We start from the raw sequence: 17,891 nt of genomic DNA, 5'->3' as shown, positions 1-17,891 counted from the left end.
CGTCATAACGGCCGACACGGGCAACTACGGCGCCTCCACGGACATTACCTGCCCAATATCACACAGTCACAACATTTACTTACGTTTTTGTTAAAAAGATGTTTTATAGTCCCCGTCGTCCCAGTTGTAAGTAGCCTCCGCCTCCGACCGCAGTTCTCCTCACGATAAAAGGTCGGTAACCGACCACATCCTTAAATATTGCCCAGAATGCGTCTTTACACGCAGCACCTGTGTTGGTAAGGTGCCGATCCCTCCCCGTAACTGCAATTTCCTGCCGATGGGAAAGATAAGCATAGAGGGAGGACTACCGTGCATGGCGCCATCTTCGAAGAGTATTGAAGGAATGTAAGGCATCTGCCTACAAAACGAAAGCGTCTAATCACCGTAGATAGCAACCCACATTTGAGGGATAGAAATCCAAGATTTAGAAAATCACCATTCCCAGACATAAACACGAAATGTAAAACTGGTGTCTTTTTTATATGTGTTGTCTGTACTCTGCCTCCAAAAATTTCTGCACAAAACAACAGTAACCATCTTGCACCTCAAAGAAGTCCAAATGCCACTTCTAAGGCAAAAAAGATTTTTAAAGACCAATCAAAGATTGAGATTAGTATGTTTCATATGTATGACTGATCTTGATTATTACAGCATACCTGCATCGCTGAATTTACACTCTTCTACAGGAACTAAGTAGTTACGACAATATATGATAACCTATATTTGAAATAGGGCATCTATTTGGATTGGGGCGCAACTAAAAATACAATGCCAAATCTGCTGACAATCATTTCTACAATGGACTCACATCTTATCTTCATTTCATAGATGCTGTTTATTACCAAGGATTAGTAATAATCCATTGTATCTCCTCATTCAAACCCTGTTTAACAGAGTCAAAAAAGAATATCCAGTAACACTCACGTCGTTTGCGAGCAATATCCATAGGAATACCAGCACTCCCTTTTACTTTTTCCAAGATGCACCAACGAACATCTTTCTCAGAGTGGCTGTTTTCATGGAAATGTTTAACAAGTGGTGCTTCCATCCGACTGTTTCGAATAGCAGATTTGTGTTCGCTCAGACGAACTCGAAATTCACGCGATGTTTCACCAACATAAACCATATTGCAGGGGCAAGAAATGCAATAAATTACATTCTTGCTCCGACAATTGGTGAAATCCTTAAGTTGAATCTGCTTATCTTTGTAAACAAACAGGTCAGTGATAGAAGCTGTGTCACATGCATGGCAGCCACCACACCTGTGATTTCCCAAAACGGGGTAATCCCGTAATGGTACTTTGCCTCATCTTATTGGAACTCTCAGCTCTCGTGTGGACTAAAATGTCACGTAGATTGCGATTCCTACGGAACGCTACCAGTGGTTGTTCTAAATTAAGCTCTTCTTCTCCTGTGTTCATTATCTTCCAATTTCGCTGGATGATGTTTTTCAATCATTGCCTCCCTCTTGTTTTCTTTCTTCCGCTTTTCTGCCCTTTTCTTACTAGGTTCCATTATCCTGTCTTATTCCTTTACCACCACTCTTTTACCCACTCTTTTTTACTCTGCTTTTTTCTGTTTTGTTTTACTATTTGTCTTTCTCTCTCAAGAGTCCTTTGTTCACCATCAACATTTGCCCCTCAGCTGTGTAAAGATCAATTTATTCCATACACTAATTGTAAAGATGATGGGGCAATCAAAATCATGTCAGCCCTTGAAATATGATGAGGTAGGAAAGGTATCGATAAAACAATGTTGTCTCTTATGGACGATTGGAACACGCACACCAACAGTGCAAGCTTCACTATCACACAAAAAAGGTGAGCATTTCAAGCTTCTTACACAAAACAGGTACAACATGGAAAGGGATGCAATATCCCCTCCCAGCTCAACAGGAACAGTACAGAACAGGAATCATCAGTGCATGGTTCCCTTGCACAGATTCAGCATGAGTAGCTGCAGTGCAAGCTTGCCTAGCTTGAACAGGCACAGCATATGGAGGAGGACACACAACAGCCGCAGCATGAGAGGAAGTAGTCACGTTTCCTTCACACACAGAACACACAAAGCGTGGGCAGCAATAGTTCAAGCATTCTTTACTCACACAGAAAAGATACAACATGGGCAGTAGCTCTAATCTAGCTTCACACCGTATAAGTAAAGCACAAGAAATATCTGTGCAGTCCTCCCTCATTAAATCTGTATAGTAGACCACCCTCAGAAAACAGGTCTAGCAAAATGGGTTGTAGGAGCCCCTTTTTCACAAAGACTTAAAAACATAGGCATATTGTAAGCCTCCCTCAACAATAGCAGGGAAAAACTGCAGCAATGAATAACCTGGGCCAAAATGTACAGCACTAGAAGCAAGCAGAAAAGCAGGCCTTTTGCACAAAAAAGTACAAGAGTGGCAGCTATGTAAGCCTCTCTCACATAAAACATGTACAAGTGCAGGACAGCAGGCCCACGTCACAAAAAGATTTACCAGTGATGGCAGTTAAGGAATAGATGTCCATACCACAAGCCCTGCACCCCATCCCCATTCTAGATGTCCAAAGTTGCGAAGCAACACCATGTCTTACATAACACCGTTTAGGTAGTAGTATGCATCAGCACCGGCGTTGGAGCAGATAGTAATTAAAAAAAAACTAAAAGCCCAGGATGCAAAGTTGGATGGTTGGAAAAAACAGGATTTGACGTTGCTACATTTGGCTTGTTTTTGTATGTGTTTATGTGTGTATGCATGAGCTCAAGCAATCAAGCAAGCCACTACTCTGAGACGTGCCAGACACAGATTCTTGAAATCTGAAGACTTAACTACAACAGTAAGCTAAGTTAATGTCTGAGAGTAGTATTAAGAGTAGATTTTTGAGTCTCAACAACTGAGCTCTGATATCATAAAAGAGAGACCTTTGAATGACACCGCCTAAAATGAAACATGTACACTAAAAGGAAATAAATCTTACAGTGCGCTTTTACCCCTTCGGCGCTCATGACGAGCTGAGCTCGTCATGAGTTGTGCCGCTCGCACGCTGATGACGAGCTCAGCTCGTCATGTAACGCGGCTTTTTTTAAAAAGCCGCGTAGCGCAAAAATAGCCGCCGCACGCATGCGGTTAATCACTGTAATCTCGGGGGCAAAAAGGTCACCCAATAGTCATGATGCGAGGTCTAGGGTCCCTAACCCAAATATCTAGGGCACACAGAACTCACATAGACTTTCTGTCCCCTTTGGATTTCCCTGATAATGAAAGTGAAGCTTTCTACCACTAGTGCAGCTCCATAGTGCACTCTCTTTGCAGATCGTATACTGGGACCGACTTCCATCTCTTGCAGTCCAATTTCAGATGACTACTTCTAACCAGATATTCTTCACCTTATGAAAATTACTCCAGGCATCAGGGATCTGGAAGCTTAAAAGCAGTATTCCTACCGCTGGTAGATGGTGTTGTGTGGCTCTGCTCCTATGTGATTGGTGGGACTGCATATAGGCCCACTCGTGCTCTGATATCTGTTGTAACATCTGATGCGGATCTAGAGCTTACTCCTCATCTTTGGCAAACATTTTACTTGTTTTCCATTGTTCGGGGGACAATATGTTATGTCATGTCTGGCTTTATACCTTTTAGGCAGTGTTGCATACAAATGTCTGGGATGGATCGCCACAAAGGGTGCCTGTGTTGCCTGGACACTGATCACCACTCCAGGGCTTGTGAAGCCTGTGCTAGGATGAATCTGAAGGCCAGATGCAACTGAAAGGTGAAACTCTACATCTCCAACCATTAAGAAACTTTGTGCCATGGCCAGATGAAGTCTAATGGAAGCACCTTTCCTGCTCTGGAAGTCGTTTCTGCAGCAGGTCTTTGTCTCAGTAGAAGTCTTTGGGTAAGTGGTAAAGGAAACACACGGAATCAAAGAGGGAATCTGCTCTATTCGCCATTCTCAAACTCTAGAGAGGGTGTGAGGTCATCAACATGTCTCTCGGTCTCCCAAACACCTGAAGAGCCAATTCAGAGGTTGGTCCAGATGCAACCTGAAATTCCAGGTCTATCTGCAATGGTGTAGCTAATAGAAACCTGTAGGGAGGCCATATTGCACATATTTAGCATGCTTCCTGTTCCCTCTGGTGTGCCTTCAGGCCCTAAGGATCGACGAGGCCTCCATTTGGGATCCCCTTGGCAGTTTCACCGTCAGTGGTGTCTGTGCTTCTTGAACCTACTTAGGTGCCGACTTCGGTTCTGGTGCCACTCTCATCACCAGTTCCTTTCTCATCAATGGTGCCTTCTTTGGGAAAGGAGCCCTTATCTATAGTGGTCTTCGACACCGAACCAGCTTTGACTTGACCGATCCTGTGCTCTGTTCCCACGAGGGTGTAGCCTATAACTAATCCTTTGGACTCTTATACCGTGCCCTTACTACCTGACAGAGCTCATACTTTACATCAGCTCTTTGGACAAGATTCCGACAAAAATTACTAAAATGAAGGGAACAAATTTACCCCTCAGTATGATGAGGGAAATCATTATGCCAAACTGCAGGATGCTAGTGGTCTGGACACTTCTGCTGACACAATGCCTGTCTCTACCCCAGGTTTTACGACTGAGGAGAGTGCCTCTTTTGCCATGATCATGATGCAGGCCTCCGAGGCCCCTGACCTGCAGGTCAAAACTAACATCTTGAAGGAGGTTATTGAGCCTCACCAGGCACCTATGAATTTATTTTGCATTTAATGAGGCCCTAAGAGATACCCACTTGGGTAAACCCATGTTCTGAGCCCTCATTGCCACAGACCAGCATCGGACAATTTTGACTTTTGACACCCACGGAGTTATACGGAACGCCTTTCCCACAACCCCTCAACTACTGCAAGTCTAACCACATGGACACTTATGGCCTGAGCATGTTTTTGTTTACCAGTCTTGCTTTGCGCTCAGTCAAAGCAAACTGGCTCATGGGCCTCTACAGTCATTCATTATGAGATGCATTTGGTCAAATCTTATTGGCTGGTACCTAGGACCCATGGATGTCTTTAGCACAAACCATACAGGGCGGCTATGCTGTGTCAAAATTTGTAATACGTTCTGGCCTCAAAACAACTTGCTTGCTTCAGGAAGTATGGTGCTTCTGTTCTGTGCCTGGATAATGTCTACCGGCTTCTCTGGGGATGTCCAGACATCTTTAGATGGACATTGGATTTGATGTCTCTCGTATCTTTGGCAAAAAAGGAGACTCAGACCTGGAACGCTTTAAGTTGAGTCGTGCCACAGCGTGTTCTCTGGGGCTGTGCGCTTCCAGACAAATCCCTCCGCAGTTCTGCCCCTTTTGTAGATACACCAGGGGTTTTCAATACTGTCAATGCCAGACCTTACTGCCAGCACAACCGTCTGTTCAGCCATTTCCTGCATTCAGGACATCAGGTACTATGTGCAGCTGTGTTCTCCCACCCCTCTGGTTACCACAAAATTACTGTAGTATGTTCTTTTTGATACACACCCAATCTGTAAGAGGTAGTCTCAGATATTTCCTCCTATGGAGGCGAAACATAACTTTGGACGCATGGGTCCTCCAACTTGTCAAGCAGGGCTGGGACTCCCATTTCTTTCTTGTCCGCCATACTTGCCACAATCATCAACGTGGATGCTAGAGGAATAGTGTCCGTTTTGCAGCTGGAAGTGCAAACTTTTGTGTCAAAGGGAGCAATAGAGACCGTTGCAGCCTCAGAAGTAGGGACTGGGTGATACTTGAGCAGAAGAAAGACAGCGGTTTTTATCCTATTTTAGAGATCCGCCCTATGTCTTCCTTTGGAAGGACAAACTCTAGGTGCCAATGCTGGCCCAGGTCCTGTATGCGCTAGATCCTGGACATTTGATCTTGTCATTGATCCAGCAGCATGCTTATTTTCATATCCCTGTCTTTCATCCCCATGGGCACTACCTGTGGTGCACAGTTGGCCGAGAACATTTTCAGTTTACAGTGCTCCCCTTGGGCCTCACCAGTGCCTCTCTGGAATTTTCAAAAAGTGATGGCAGTGCTTACAGCACACCTCCGGAGGTCAGGGGTACCAGTCTTTCACAACCTTCAAATCTGGCTGCTAAAGACTGAATCACCCCAGTTAGTCATCAACCTCCTCCGGGCGCCAAGCCTCCTAACATATTGCGGTTCACTATCAAAGTGCTGAAGTTCACACTTGACTCCTTCACAGATGCTCCCATTCATTGGAGCTAATCTGGATATGGTAGGATTAGAGCTGAGAGTCCAGGATATTCAGGCTATAAGCTCAGTGTTTCAGTCCAGGATCTCAGTATGGATGACTGTGATGCACTTGGGATTGTTGACCTCCTGCTGACCAAAAAGACCAGGTGGAATATGCGGGCTCTGCAGGACCTCAAATCCCAGTGGACTCAGCATCAGGGGAATTTTTGGCATTTCTCAGGAGCTTGCAAATGATCTGCAGTGGAGGCTACTGGACCTCAATTAGAGCAGAGGCAGGACCCTTTCCTTACCTACCCAGAACTGATTGTGGTCACAGTTGCTTCACTGTTAGGATGGTGAAGACATCTGGGAGAGGAGAAGTTAGAGGCCCCAGGTCTCAAGTCGAGTCGAGACGTAACTCCACATCAGTTTGTTGGAGTTGAGGGCGATTTGCTGGGCATTGAATGTGACTCACTTGGCGTTGAATGCCTTCTTGCCCACCATCAAAGGAAGGTTGGTGCAAGTGCTCAAGGGCACCACCACCATGTGGTACTGTAACATGCAGCACCACCATTGTGTGATAATGTGATAAGTAGAATGGGTAGGGGTCCTAGGTCCTGTGCCAGGAGACTATACACCTCTGTAAGTGGCTTGACCGCCAAGGTATTTCGGTGGTGGTAAACCACCTGACGGAAACTTTAAATGCTAGGTCAGACAAACTTAGCCTCAGGCAGATCTCGAATAGCAGTTGCATCTAAATGTGGCACAGTTTGTCTTTCAGCATTGGGGAGAACTCCGGCTCGATATTTTTGACACCGCCAAGTGTGTGCAATGTCCATACTTATGCGCTTTGGAGTTTCCAAAGCAGAGCTCTATTGGAGACTGTGGTAATTGAAAGTCCATAGAGCCAGGTGTATAAAATAGGTTGGATTTATTAAAGCTTAGTTCCAGGTTAAGTTCATTAGAAGAAGATAGGTAGATGGAAATTAAACCCCACGAGGAGCAGCCTCCCTGCCGCTCAGCCTGCCTGCCATCAACTTACACTCTACACTCAATGTATTAAAGAGTGAGAGGTACCCCTTAAAGTTATCAAGGGAAATGAGGTTCAAATACCTAAAAACAAAGCGATCCCCTTGATCTAAATTAAGCTCTGGCCCAAATACAACACATTCAAAAACAATTGCTATGCAACCAAATACAAGTACATTTGACTTTTATTGCAAATACGGGCTGTTCTGATACATTAAAAACACAATATAATATGCATCATATAAAAAAAAATTATTTTACAAAATACAAAAGTATACACAAAAATTATACACTTAAAACCAAACTAATACATCCTAATTATGACCCGCATAATTGAGAATAGACAGAAACATGTAAGAAATGGGACTTGTTCAATACAATTGTACATCTGACTTCCTGTATTATCACTTTGTTTTATACATAGATACAATCTATATTACAACAACAGTGTTGGATTCCCAGATTGTACCAAAAAATGCGTCGACGCGTTTTGATGGATACAGCTTGTTACACCATCTTTATCAAGACTTTTCAATATTTTTCTGTCATATACCAGGGGTCAACAATTTTCTCCCTACAATAAATATACATAAAATTAGTGCATGTACATTATCGATTCAGTATATAAATACATGATTCTCTATGGTCAACCTCTATGATGATTCCCATATCAAGAAGGTAATATCACTCTGCTAACTATTAAGCTAATCTCCGGGTCTAGTGAATACCTGCCTTCTTCCATGTTGCTCATTCCTGCTTTACTTATTACCGGATATCTTTGTAAGGGGTGACTATATATATAAGTAGTTGTTATGTTGAAAATTAGTTAAAGGCTATCTCCCCACTTGGTTACAGACTGTCCCCTTCTTTTATGTGGGGAATGCAAAAAAAGGGGAAATTCCGAGATCCTAATTGTCTTATTTATATACTAGCCAAACTCGCGGAGAAACATTTGCACTTCTTACCGTTGCTGCTAGTACTCTGAGAGTTATTTTTAACTGCTCCTCAGAAGATCTACCATATTCAACATTCAGAAAAAACTTTCTTTCATGATTCTTTGGTAAGACAGCTCAATACTCTAGGGGATCAGAGAAGAAAATAAGTTTGAGAATACTTATTTGTATTTCGTATATAAATGCCTAGAAGTTAGATATATATTACCTACTGGCGGTCGCCAGTAGGTATATATAGTTAGGATTTTTTCCCTATGGGATTTTTGAAAATTCTATGTCTAATAACTTTGGCGTTTGTGGACGGAATTGGCTGAAATTTTCTGGAAAATGGCACATTTTGTTTCTGAGCAGCCCTTGAAAATTTGGGGGGTGTTCGTCAAGGGGGGGCCGAGAAAAAAGGGGGGTCCCAAAACGTGTTTTTAACATTGAGTTTTCCATAGGGCGGTTGGCCTCACTTTTAGCCCGAACGGCTGAATGGATTTCCATGAAACTTGGCAAAATTGTAGGGACTGGTAGCCCGATGTGCCTTTTCTAGGTCTCAATATATGTGCTCCAGTGGATTTTGAGAAATTAACGTTTAAAAAAAGATATATATCTGTAAGCGCGCTCCGGTCCGCGGACCTTAAGCGTAACGGAACTTCGCGTAGCTAAGCTGATTGGCTCTCCGGTGTCTGTCAACATTCTAAACAGTCCGGAGCGGCCGCCATCTTGTCTCTCGGTAGGATTGAGAGACAAGAGGAGGCCAAAACAAAGGCGAAAATGACCATAAGGGGGCATACTAGATCCTCCCTGACCCCCTAGGTTTAATGTGGAGGTTTTAAAAGGGCCCAGCGGGGCAAAAAAAACAAAAAAAAATTTTTGTTTTTTTTGCGTGGGGAGCGCCCGGTCCGCGAACCGGGAAGCGTTCTGGGCAGCGTACTGCAATGAAAAATGAATGATAGACTTTTCAAATGCTGTATGTTAATTGATTGTTGTTTTTGTTGATTATTTTTTATTTTCTTTATTTTTTAAGCATTTTTTTTAATGTGATTGTGTTTCATAATTTATTAAACTTTCTAACATTTCATTGTCAGAAATTTCATAATGATCATGGAATATACATTGTAGTCTCTGAGGGTGTAAAATGTCCTCATTTGCAAGGAGGTTATCTACTGCTTGTACACATTGCAGTAGTTCATTGTCCCAAGTTTCATCGAAAAATTCAATGTCAATTTGATCAATTGTATCAATCAATTCTTGGCTGCTCTCTTGCAGGTCCATTTCAAAAGAAACTTGGTTTTCGCCTTCCATTTTGCCTGAAATTTGGATTAAAAAAAAATATATTAGTAGAGATAGGGCAATGTTGGGAATAATTTTAGATAGGCATTTTTTATCAGTGAATTTATCTTTGGGCAGTGTATAGTATCAGAGTGGAAGTAGGAATATAAAAAAGTGTATTTGATTTAACGTAAGTAAATTCATAATTATACAAGAGAAGCCTAACTCCATCCATAACTATAACAGAGAAGTCTCTCTAAATCTATAACTACTACAGAGGGATAGTATATATCTATCAGAAAAAGTTTACCATATTAACTTATAGTGCACAATATACTTCAGTTTTAAAAATAAAAACTTACCTTTAGAAAGAAGTTGAAGGAATTAGTGAAAATCCAATTGAAATGTACAGCAAGAAGTAGTAGTCAAAATGGCTGTGTTTTCTTCTCTTCCTTTATATATATTCAGGTATATAACCAATGAAATGTCAGGTAAAAAAAATAGAAAATGAAAGTAACATTTTCATTGGTTGTCAATTCCAACACTTCAGATGTGTTTTGTGAAGTAATTTACCTCAGGGTATTTAGAGAGGTCTACAGGCTAAATGACTAAATGGAATTCCAATCATATTTGTGAAAATGGTAGGGATTGGTATGTAGTATGAGCTAATCTATATTTGGTGAAATTGTCTCCAGTGGCTTTTCTGTGAACTACTTTCCCACCTTTTTTGATGGTGCGCTTCCCAGAGAGCGACGCGAACCGTTGAGCGCCCCGGTTCGCGAACCTTAAGCGTTCCGGGAGTCCACCATTTTGTGTTTCGGTCGAATTAAGATACAAGATGGAGGGCAAATAATGTTCAGAATGGGTAGAAGGGGGCACGGTAGAGTTATCTTGACCCCCTAGGTTTTCTGAGGGTGGCTGAGGAGGCTTATATGTGCGAAAAAAAAACATTTTTAAAAAAAATTTCGCGAGGTTAGCTCCCGGTTCGCGTACCGGGTAGCGCCCCAGGGAGCGTACTTTGTTGGAAATTAGTGAAAAATGTTAGAGTAAAATAATAATTGTGAGTGATCAGATGTAGGGTAGCTCTGAGAAGAGCTTTTGGGTTTATGGTACATTTAGGTACTTATAAGTAGGTACCAATGCACATTCTTAAATTCAGAGTGAAAACTCTGTTGCCCTCATCTGAGAAGTGAACTCCATCTCCTCTGTAGATATCTTGCATGTAGTAACGCAAGTTATTGTTGTACAGGGAGCCCATTCCATGGTCTCTCATGTAAGCTGAAACAGATTTGTTTACATGCTTCCTCGACTTCTCAATTTGTGGACAAAATTGGTTTGACCACCTCCATTTCTGTCTTTGGCATATATTTGAATATACCAAGGCAGTCTGAGGAAAAAGTGCCATTAATTGCTCAAAGGTGTCCTTTAAAAGCATTTCCAGACCTACACCAGTCAAAGTGCCCAAGTCATTACCTCCACAGTGCACAATTAACAGGTCAGGTTTGGGCAAATGCATAAAGGTTTTCACCAATGGTATCAATTGGTGACATTTTAATACTCTGTGGCCAAACCACTTAATTTCCACATCTTGTAAATTGAGGTTAGGTAATTTCCTGTTTTCAACGTACCTTTGAGCCCAGTGAATATAACTATGTCCAACAATCCAGACAGAAAACATGGTGAGAGAAGGTTCTCCTGCAGTCAGATGAAGTGTGGCAATGAAATGGCAGTTGAAAAAATGAGAGTTTAAAATGAAAAAAACTGTGGAGTTTCTGTGTTCATGAAGCAGTAACAGTGATTGGTGGATTTTGATTGCTGAAAACAGAAAGTTAGGGTGCACGGATGTGTTCTTTGAAAGATGTATTTTGAATGGTCAATAAAAAATCATTAAATGAAAGAATGCACTGGATATGCAGGTGCACTGAGAGTTCAGAGTTCAATTGCAACAAAGTTGTGTGAACTTGCAAACACCAGAAGTCTTCCAAGAGGTGGTTGCCATGCAGAAAAGACAGAAAGGGCAGAGGGGGGAAGGGTTTTCATTTGAAAAAAAGTGAGGGAAGAGTTTTGATTGGGTGACATGAGAAATATGTGTGAAGAATTACAGCATTTCTGTGCTTTTGATAGCTGCAGACTCTGGAGTGCATACCTTTTGCTCTGCTGAAGACAAATTGGTGTGTTTCTGAGACTGTTTTCAAACTCAAAGTATTTGCTAAGGTGAGAAAATATTTCTTTAATTTAGATAGAGAATAGTGTGCTTTAAGGAGAAAATTATGAATTATGTGGCGCAAATTGCTTGTAAATATGCTCCCACCTGTGCATGGAAAATTTAGATTTTGAATGTTTGTGTTACATAGCCATGTTAAAAGTGACCCAACCATGCAGGAAAGGCAATCAAAAAACGCTTTTATGTGTCTTAAGGACATTTTAAGTAATTTTCCCATGTGCAGTGTTTTGAAATTATGATTTGAAAATCGTTTTTGAGGTAAAGGAATTGTTTTTAAATTTATGACAAGGACATAATGGTGTATGCTTCTTTATAAGGCAATTGACTGTCCCTGATGTTATTTTTCCCATTTTAATGTAAGACTTTTCTCTGTGGCGCAAATTGCTTGTAAATATGCTCCCACCTGTGCATGGTAAATTTAGATTTTAAATGTTTGTGTTACATAGCCATGTTAAAAGTGACCCAACCATGCTGGAAAAGCAATCAAAAAACGCTTTCATGTGTCTTAAGGACATTTTAAGTCATTTTCCCATGTGCAGTGTTTTGAAATTATGATTTGAAAATCGTTTTTGGGGAAAAGGAATTGTTTTTAAATTTATGACAAGGACATAATGGTGTATGCTTCTTTATAAGGCAATTGACTGTCCCTGATGTTATTTTTCCCATTTTAGTGTAAGACCTTTGTCTGTGGCGCAAATTGCTTGTAAATATGCTCCCACCTGTGCATGGCAAATTTAGATTTTGAATGTTTGTGTTACATAGCCATGTTAAAAGTGATACAAACATGCTGCAAAGGCAATCAAAAAACGCTTTTATGTGTCTTAAGGACATTTTAAGTAATTTTCCCATGTGCAGTGTTTTTAAATTATGATTTGAAAATCGTTTTTGAGGTAAAGGAATGTTGTTAAAATTTATGTGCGCCATATGCCCCCAAATTTCTTTTTCAGGGGTGCAGCAGGGTGTTATTGAGACACCCCTGCAGCTTTGGAAAAATTCCTAATTTGCGATGAGCAAATTGTTAATCGCAAATTGCACCTTCATTTATATGAGCCTCCTAGCCCATGGAAATGAATGGGTAATTTGCAATTAGCAATTTGCTCATCGCAAATTTGGAATGGTAAAGAATCGCTATTTATTCCTTAAAATTCGCTATTTTGGAAATGCAAAATAGTTATATGATACATATGGCGGTTGATGTCTAAGAAGATAAGAAGCTTAGGGATACATTTATGATGACTGGCGCAATGAAGTTGACATCACTTACTTCATTGGTAGAGCTTTACATGTATTATGTCCTCTGTATTCTTCATCAAGCGTAACTTTAATCTGCAATCCTGAGTAGGCCTCACCTTAAACAAACCTCTGGATAGGCCACATCTTATTGTCATCCTGAATTAATCATTTAAAATGCTAGGGACAGATTTATGATAGGTGTATGCCTCTTTTGCGCCACTTAGAAAACACTGTCCATGGGGAAATGACTTAAAATGTCCTTAAGACACATGAATGTGTTTTTTTAAAACGTTTGCAATTTTTTTGGGTCACTTTTAACATGGTTATGTGACTCAAACAGTCAAAATCTAAATTCGCCATGCTCAGGTGGGAGCATATTTACAAGGAATGTGCTCCATGGGGAAAGGTCTTATAATGTAATATGGGAAAAATGACATCAGAGACACTGAAATGCCTTATAGAGAAGCATACACCATTATGTCCTTGTCATAAATTTGCAAACCATTACTTTTCCCCAAAAACGATTTTCAAATCATAATTTCAAAACACTGCACATATGGAAATGACTTAAAATGTCCTTAATTCAAAATTTGCTATTCCTTATTTTGCGATTGCACTGAAGGATTTGCAAATTTTACGATTCCTTAAATGCAATGTATCAAATAAAAAATATGTAAAAAATGATATTAAGGATTTGGAAACTACCACCAACTTCTAGTTTGTGGTAATTTGCGAATTCTTTTCAAAAAGCATTTTTTTCTAAAAAACAAAAGGTCCCATATGACGCCCATACATGTCCTTAGGGCATGTATGTGTGCCATATGCCCCCAAATTTCTTTTTCAGGGGTGCAGCAGGGTGTTCTTGAGATACCCCTGCACGCTTGAAAAAATTCCATTTTTTGTGATGAGCTAATTGCTAATCGCAAATTGCAACCTTCATTCCTATGAGCCTCCTAGCCCATGGAAATGAATGGGTAATTTGCAATTAGCAATTTGCTCATTGCAAATTATGAATGGTAAAGAATTGCTATTTATTCCTTAAAATTTGCTATTTAGGAAATGCAAAATAGTTTGATGGTACATATGGTGGTTCATCTGTAACAAGATAAGAAGCTTAGGGATACATTTATGATGACTGGCGCAATAAAGTGCACATTACTTACTTCATTGGTAGGCCTTTACATGTATTATCTCCTCTGTATTCTTCATCAAGCGTAACTTTAATCTGCAATCCTGAGTAGGCCTCACCTTAAACAAACCTCTGGATAGGCCACACCTTATCGTCATCCTGGATTAATCATTTAAAATGCTAGGGACAGATTTATGATAGGTGTATGCCTCTTTTGTGCCACTGTGCGTCACTTTTATGATGCAGCGGCGGTGCAAAAGATTTGCTATGAGGCGACAACATTACAAATAGATGCATTTAGGCAGATATGTCATGGTGTAAAAAAAACGTACCACATGAAACCGATGCAGCAGTGATGCAAAAGATGCACCATGTCGTAAGACAGGCCTCACTTGGGGCCATATGTATCAAGCTAATTAGCATTCGCAAAGATCAAAATTCTACGAATTTTGGCCTTTGCGAATGTTAATTAGACAAATGGTATGTATCAAACAAGTTTGATGCAAAATAAGGAGTAGCAAAATTTGCTATTCCTTATTTTGCAATTGCACTGAAGGATTTGCAAATTTGTGACTACTTAAATGCAATGTATCAAACAAAAAATATGTAAAAAATGACATTAAGGATTTGGAAACTATTGTGGTAAATTGGTGGTAATTTGTGAATTCTTTTCAAAAAGCTTTTTTTTAAAAAAACAAAAGGTCCCATATGACGCCAACACATGCCCTTAGGGCATGTATGTGTGCCATATGCCCCCAAATTTCTTTTTCAGGGGTGCAGCAGGGTGTTCTTGAGACACCCCTGCACCCTTGGAAAAATTCCTAATTTGTGATGAGCAAATTGCTAATCGCAAATTAAACCTTCATTCCTATGAGCCTCCTAGCCCATGGAAATGAATGGGTAACTTGCAATTAGCAATTTGCTCATCGCAAATTAGGAATGGTAAAGAATCGCTATTTATTCCTTAAAATTCGCTATTTAGGAAATGCAAAATATTTTGATGATACATATGGCAGTTCATCTCTAACAAGATAAGAAGCTTAGGGATAGATTTATGATGACTGGCGCATCACCAGGGATGTGCCAGTCATCTTGCGCCGCTGTTCCGCCACCCATGGTGTGCTGCATTTACAATGCGGCACAGCATGGGGCAAAAACGGCACAGATGCTTGACGCATCTGTGCCGTTAAGGTGGCGCATTGCTGGAGTTGTATCGCAAGTGCGATGCAGCTCCAGCAAGGCTCAGGGGTGCACCATCTCCACAATGTTGCGTCAAGACCTATGCCTGCTTCAAGCAGGCGCAGGGTTTTGACGCAGGTTTCTCCTATCTGATTGTAAATGCGGCACACCATGGGTGGCAGAGCAGTGGTGCACGTTAACTGGTGCATGCCTGGGGATGTGCCATTTAACATAAATCTGCCCCTTTACATTTAAGTATGTGCAGGGGACACAGAGTCGGTGAGGCTTATCCAAGGTTAAGAAGAGATGAGTCCTGTTCAGTGAAAGATTAGACATAGGCTTCACCTGCTCAGCATCGCTGGACATGGCTAAATAATAGCTGCAAAATGTTACTCTTGTTAAACAATTTTACTATTATAATCTGTGAGATTTGTCTCTTACTCTGCAACATCTCATTGTTGTTATCTTTCTTTAAAGATAAAGACAACCTCAACATGAGCGACAATCTGCAATCAGTTGATTTTGACCTCATCATTGAACTTGTAATTGAAACATCAGTGGATGTTGATCCCTTGGATGATTTAAATCCTGAGGATGAAGAAGAGCGTGATGAGGATGCAGATTTGTCCGAATTATATGATATAGGATGGGAAGCTGACCTGCTTGAGCCTTTGGAAATATAAACATTTATTTTTAAAATTTATAATTAATAAAAAGTAAAAAGGTAAACCGTTTAATTTAAAAATAAAGACACCTTCAAAAGCAGGTTATGTGTAGTGTCTTCAATAAAATATTAAAATATGCTCATAAAATTAGATCAGATTCAAATATAAAATAGCATAGGTAACATAAATATAAATGTCATTTCTTTTCTGGTATTTCTGTATTGTAAATTTGCCAACGACTAAAAAATCTTCTAATTAAAATGTCAAGTAGTGTGTTAAGTTTTTTATCACTGTTACTGATTTAATGTTTGGTAATAATGGTTAATAACATTATTTATTATATTTTTCCACAGATTCAACTGCAGATCATTTCAAGATTTCACCATGCCTACAATATAAAGACAGAGAAAGGCTGCAAAACGTCAAAGACAGCAGGTGAAAAAAAATACGCAGCAGTCCTCTAACAAAAAGATTTGTCAAGTCACGAAGAAAGCACCGGGTAAGAGCACAAAACAATTTATAAGAAATATGTGTAGTAAAAAAAATATCACTACAGAAAATGTTTCAGTCCATAAAACGAGAAGGAAATCAAATGGAAAAGAAAGGCCAATGAAAAATGTTACTGCTAGAGCAAGAGATAACTCTGTGCATGATAGTAGAAGGAAACAACATTTTAGGGAGATTCGTAAACGAATGTTCCGCAACAGGATAATTGGCAATTTGTTAAAAAATATTAAGAAAGGTCAACAGAAACTGGTTTTTTATAAGAGAAAAAAAAAGTTGAGAAAGTTATTGATCAGGCATTTGAAATTAAACGTAAGTTATTTATTTTGATAATCAATAGAATTAGGAAGCTAAACAAGGCAATTTTTGATTTCAAAAGAAATAGTAGATGGAAGAGAATAGTTAATCGTAGTAATTTTTGTGAAGTTTTTTCTGGAGAATGGATGCATAGTTCAAGCTGTGAGGCATTTTTTAATGAGGAGAGTTATTTCCAGGATAATGATTTGGTGCATGCAGTTGACACCAGTGGTCGTGCTTATGAAGTGAAAGATGGTTGTCCAGTTGAAAAAGAAAAACTTGTGACAACAGAGGCAGAAGAGGTGTTAGGTAATGAGGTTTTAGGATGACGTGCTAAGGGTCCTGTGTACACCTGGAAGTGTAGTAGTATTTGCAGTGTGCGACAGGATTCCATCAATTTGCTTTGTGATTTTGTACGGTCATTTAATAAGAAAAGTTTGAAGCAGAAAATGATGTTGTTGCAAGAATTAGATCCTTGCAGAGTAAGAGAAGTGACAGGTTTGCATGGACATTCACTGGCTTGTCTTTCCAGGAGAGTATGCCAGAGTGTTTTTCATCATTTCAGGATGCTAGCAGTGCATCATAACAAAGTGAGGAAATTAGTTAGAATGTTGTATTATGCTAAGAGTCCAGCAATTATGCTTAAACAATTATGCGCTGCTCTTTTGCATGGTTCTGAAATAGATGTGAAGAATATATGTGAAGAAATTGAGTTTTGTTACTTTGGAAGTAAAGAGGAGAATGTTGAAATTGAGCAAGAAGAAGAGGGTCATGTGGAAGATAGTGTACAGGTTTCCAGTACAGATAATTTCCGGAGGGAAATTGCGACGTTTGAGGTGAAATCAAGTGAGAGGCCTAATTTCACTTGTGTTTGTTGTCGACGCACTTATTATAAGAATCAGACTAAGTTAGTGGATTTATATGCAAAAAGTGAAAGGGAAAATAATAGTGAATGGAAGGATTTCGCAACATACTTGATGGTAGAAAATTGTTTTGATTTGGGATCGGATCAACGTGTGTGTACTTATTGTTGTAACAAATTAAATCAAAACCAGATGCCTGCTAGAGCAGTTCATAATAATCTGGAATTGGTTGAGATTCCTTCTGAATTGAAGGATTTAAATACTTATGAATCTATTTTGATTCAAAGTATCCATCCCTTTCAGGCTATTGTAAGAATGGAGCCAAAGACAGGGAAATTGCCTCCATCAGATTTACAGAGAGGATTAAAGG

Source organism: Lissotriton helveticus, chromosome 7 (genome assembly GCF_964261635.1).
Source record: "Lissotriton helveticus chromosome 7, aLisHel1.1, whole genome shotgun sequence".
Lineage (NCBI taxonomy): Eukaryota > Metazoa > Chordata > Amphibia > Caudata > Salamandridae > Lissotriton > Lissotriton helveticus.
The sequence above is the reverse complement of the archived record's forward strand: the minus strand, read 5'-3'. Positions refer to the sequence as shown.